The sequence below is a fragment of the Rhinolophus ferrumequinum genome, chromosome 27, assembly GCF_004115265.2.
Source record: "Rhinolophus ferrumequinum isolate MPI-CBG mRhiFer1 chromosome 27, mRhiFer1_v1.p, whole genome shotgun sequence".
Classification (NCBI taxonomy): domain Eukaryota; kingdom Metazoa; phylum Chordata; class Mammalia; order Chiroptera; family Rhinolophidae; genus Rhinolophus; species Rhinolophus ferrumequinum.
The window spans coordinates 26190695-26196089 of NC_046310.1; the positions used below are offsets into that span (position 1 = coordinate 26190695).

General features: G+C 36.3%; 1 pseudogene; it reads left to right on the forward strand.

Moving 5' to 3' along the window:
- The first annotated feature begins 656 nt into the window (after nucleotides 1-656).
- Nucleotides 657-1089, forward strand: LOC117018670 (40S ribosomal protein S23-like; annotated as a pseudogene).
- Nucleotides 1090-5395: the final 4306 nt, after the last annotated feature.

The following is a 5395-nucleotide window of genomic DNA, read 5'->3' on the forward strand; positions in this document are numbered from 1 at the left end:
ATATATCTTTTACTTGTGATGGACAACATGCCAAAAATGTTATTATAAATTGGTAATTTATTGTTTTATTATAAATAGCATTAGTAATTTGTTATAAATTGGTAATTTGTTGTTTTGTAATTTATTATGAATTGGTAATTTATTATAAATTGATAACTTACTGTTTTGGTTTTCACCTAAGAGACCTGTCATGGAGGAGAAGTGGAGTGTGAGTACTTTTCTACCACCCATTATAGGGTCGTTTGTGTTTAGTCACCGAGTCACCAGAGTTTCCGTCAAAACCAAAAGCTAAACTTCTGTTCCTGGCAGTAAGGCAGTTTGGGCACCCAGCTCAACCCTTCTGATTAAAATGACGACATTGTTGAATAAATACTTCCTTTTTAATGCATTGTTGGATGGCACCAATGTAAGAAGTCCACAGAGACTCAAAACAAAGCAAGATGACAAACCTTAGGGGTTAAGCAAGTACAAAGCTAGCTTTCATTTTGAAGGTTTCTGTTGAAAGGGAGTACTCGAGCTTCTCCTTGAATGAGTACCTCGGTGTGAGAGGCCAGGTGAAAACCCTAAGGAGCACCCCAGTGAGGAATCTGATGCAAAACACCTGCATAAGACTGGGACCCCAGCTCTCTTTTCCTCGGGCCAGTGGTGCCAGCAGGATGGGCAAGCGTCGCGGTCTTCATGCTGCCAGGAAGCTCCGGAGTCACCGACGAGATCAGAAGTGGCATGATAAACAGTACAAGAAAGCCCATTTGGGCACAGCCCTGAAGGCCAACCCTTTTGGAGGCGCTTCCCATGCAAGGGGAATTGTGTTGGAAAAAGTAGGGGTTGAAGCCAGACAGCCAAAGTCTACCATCAGGAAGTGTGTCAGGGTCCAGCTGATCAAGAATGGCAAAAAAAATCACAGCCTTTGTACCCAAAGACGGTTGTTTGAATTTTATTGAGGAAAATAATGAAGTTCTGGTTGCTAGATTTGGTCGCAAAGCTCATGCTGTTGGTGACATTCCTGGAGTCCGCTTTAAGGTTGTCAAAGTAGCCAATGCCTCTCTTTCGGCCTTATACAAAGGCAAGAAGGAAAGACTGAGATCATAAGTTTTGATGGTGAAAACACAGTAGTAATAAATTATCATATAACAAAAAAAAAAGCAAAAGAAAAACTGGGACCCTGGTATTCTGGGCTATAATTTTAAGTGTAAGGGTAAACCAGAAATGAACCGTAATATACGGAAGGTAAGGCAAGGAAACTTACCTGTCCAGACTTAGTGCTGGGGAAAAGAATAAGCATTCCCCTGACAACATACATATTATACAAATTTTCAGTCTAAATTCAAACAATCTCTGACCCTGCCAAAAACAACAAGTGCATAATTTTATTTAAAGTGGTCTCAGATTGGTAGCTCCTTCAGGCTACTGTGAAAAGCAAATGTAAATCCTCTTTGAATGAACTCAATTCAACATTAGCCCAGGACTCAAAGAACTTCTGGGGATAATGATCCACGGAAATAAGCCGCTCAGAGCACAAATTACAAAACCCACAAAGAAGTACAGTACCATGGGTGAGAACCAGCAGCATCAACACACAGAAGAAAGGAGTCCTCAAAGAGAACCTGAAAATATGAGCTAGGAACAATGGATCACACAAAATGACTATGAAGATATATTTTTTAAAAGAACGGTTAAAATTTAAAAGCAATGCATGAAACGAAAACTCAGTGGATGGATTAACCAGCAGATAAGATATGGCTAAAGAGAAGTTTAGTGAACTTATAGATAGGCCAGAAATATTTTCCAGAATGCAACTTAGAGAGATAAAGGGAAACAAAACATGAAAGAGGAAACAGAGAGGCTACAAAGGTAAGGCATGACCTGCGTCTTAATAAAGTATCACCATGAGATACGGAGAATAAGCCACATTTTAAAAGATCGTGGATGAAAAATTCTCCACAATTGTGGAAGGACAGCAATTTTCAGAGCCAAGGAGTATGGTGAATTCCAAGATGAAAGCAGATGGAAGACCTGTTGTACAAGAAAAAATGCTAAGCAAAGAAAGTGAAGAAAGTGGTGAATACGTAAGTAAATCTAATGTACATTTATAATGCAGCATAATATTAATACATGTGATTTATTGGTCAAAAACAGTATGGTATTAAAATTCTGCAAACAAAATGTGAGTTGGAAGGGTGTTGGTTATTATTAAGGGTTTTGGAAGTCTTTACTCAAGCAGAAAGTATTGTTCAAGAGGAAGCTGACGATGCTGTTGAAGTTTAGTCTTTAGAAGCTCCTTGCACGTATTTGAAGATCTAGGGTAGCCAATGTGAGACTAGAAACCACTCTTAAAAACAGAGATGGTAAAAGGCTCTTTATTGCAATACTATGTATAATAGCAAAGGACTGAAAACAACGCATGTTCATCAGTAGGGTACTAGTTGAATATATCATGATACAGCCACGCAGTAGGGTTCTATAAAAAGAATGAAAATAGAATTTTGAAACAAAGTGGACAGAAAAAATGAAATGAGGCGATTGAAAACATCAATCACTCCGAAAGAAGGCAAAAAAAGGAAGAACATATAAATAGAAAAAAGGGGACAAACATAAGCATATATTGAAATAACAGCAATGAATCCGAATCTAGTATATCAGTAACTATAATAAATGTAAATGACTAAACTCTGCAGTTAGGAGGACAGAGTATGAGACTGAGTTAAAACAATTCTGTGCATGTGCTGATTATAAGAGGGATACCTAAAACGTAAGGATCTTAAATGGTTGAAAGTTAATGAATGGAAAAATATGTATCAGGTGAATATTAACCCCCTAAAAGCTGACAAAGAGACTTTACAGAAAATAAATTTTGCTGGACATTTACCAGTGATAAAGATGATGATGAAAAGCTCAACAGGCAAGAATGAACTTGTAAGAAATTAATATTTAACTTCAAATTACCTAAATCAAAATTGGACTTATCTGAAAGAAGAAATACACACATTCGTCTTATCTGTAGGTAATTGAAGCTGAGGAACTATGATTGATAAATCAAGCAACCCAAATCTTAATAAGTACCTAGATGATGTATCACAGTACCCCTCAAAATTAGAGAAAACACCTCCCTTTCAAACATCTGGAATGCCGGTGAAAGTTGACTGTCTTCTAGGTTCTAAAGCCACCAGCATCAAGTTTACAAAGATTGGCATCCTACGTGACCACAATGCAATTATGCTAGAGAACATTTATAAAACAGCAACAACAAACACATGGAAAAAACCAGACGTTTCAACGTTAAAAATAAATTTCTAAACCACTCATTGGTCCCTGAAGAATTGTAATGGAAAAATATTTAGACATGAAAAATAATACAAATATTACATATGAAACTTGTGGGACAGCCAAAACAGTACTCTATTAGCCTAAGTATTAACATTAGAAAAAAAGAGAAAGTCTGTGAAATAATGAGGAAAGCATCCAGTTTCTCTTCATGAACACAGCAGAATTTATCCAGAGACAGTGGAAGGACTGATGAAGTAGATGGTAATGATAAATGTAACTTGCCTTACAAAGGATCAATGAAACCAAATGCTGTTTCTTTGAAAAGGTTACATGAAGAGAAAACCTTTGCTGAGATTTATTAAGAAAAAGAGAACAAAGGCCCCAGAGAATTATACTGGAAAATAAAAAGGGAACATACACTGCTGTCATTAAATAGATAAGAAAATATGTTTACACCTTCATGCCATTACATTTCAAAAAGCAATGGATGGGAAAAATTTCTTTAAAATTTAGTTCATCAAGAAGAAATAGAACAGATGAACAGTCTTAAAATGATTAAGGAGATCAAGTCAGTAGTTTAAAAATATTCTCTCAAACACCAGTCCCAGTTGGCTTCTCCAGCGGTTCTAGCAAATATTCAGGAAGAAAGAATTACTCTAAGTGACAGCTAATATAAAATGAAAAAACACCCAATTCACTTTGTGAGGTTGGCATGACTTTAGTACCAAAAATCTGATAAGAAAAATACGAAAAAGTAACATCGTAGGTCAATCTCACTCATGAGTGTAAATGCAAAAAAGCTCAGAGAACAGATGAAATCAAGCAATATACAACAAGACGAACGCATCATGACCAGTAAGATCTAATCCTGGGATTAAAAGGTTAGTTTAAAATTAGAAAAGTGATTTATGAAATTCACTACAATAATATATGAAGGGATTAAGATGCAGAAAAAACATTTGATAAAATTTCATTTATAATCATGATAAAATCTCTTAGGAAACTATAAGGAGGAGGGAACTTTCATAAACTAACAAAGAGCATTTTTAAAAACTTACAACAAATATCTTACCTAATGGCAAAATGTCTAAAGCATTTTCTTTAAGATAAAAAGCAAAAGTAGTTGGCGTTCAATACTTCCAGTCAATATATATTTTTTTAATTTATTGGGGTGACAATTGTTAGTAAAATTACATAGATTTCAGGTGTACAATTCTGTATCACATCATCTATAAATTACATTGTGTGTTCACCACCCAGAGTCAGTTCTCCTTCCATCACCATATATTTGATCCCCCTCACCCTCATCTCCCACTTCCCAACCCCCTTACCCTCTGGTAACCACTAAACAATTGTCTGTGTCTATGAGTTTTTTTGTTTGTTTGTTTGTTTGTTTTTTGTTTTTTGTGTGTATTTTTTTTACTTAGATGTTTATCATTTATATCCCTCACACTGTGGACCCCCCGCCCCTCATCCACTATCTCTCTGGCATCGCACCGAGCCATCCCATTTCCACTATCTCCACTCCCAATGCTGTACTCTGCCTATTGTAAATGTATACATACCTATATATACATATATATATATATAATATTATAGTTGGCATTCATTATTGTTCAGCTTCAGGTGTACAGTGCAGTGATCAGGCATCTACATCTTCCCTGAGATGGTCTCCCAAATGGGACACGTGTCTATCGGATACCCTACAAAATCTTTACAACATTATTGATTACGTTCCCCAGATTAATTTTCAAAACCCCGTGGCCATCTTGTGGTTACTGATTGTTTTCTAATCCCCTCACCTTCCCTCTTACCCCCACCCCCCGCCCATCTAGCAACCCTCAGTTTTTCCTCTTTATCTCCAAAACTGTTTCTGATTAGTTCATTCACTTATTCTTTTCTTTAGATTCCGCATATAAGTGAGATCATATGGTACTTATCTTTCTCTGTCTGACTTATTTCACTTAACATAATGTTCTCTAGGTCCATCCATGTTGTTGCAAATGGTAAGATTTCTTTCCTCTTTATGGCTGCGTAATACTCCATTGTATAAATGTACCACATTTTCTTAATCCCATCATCTACCGATGGGCATTTTGGTTGTTTCCATGTCTTGGCTATTGTGTATAGT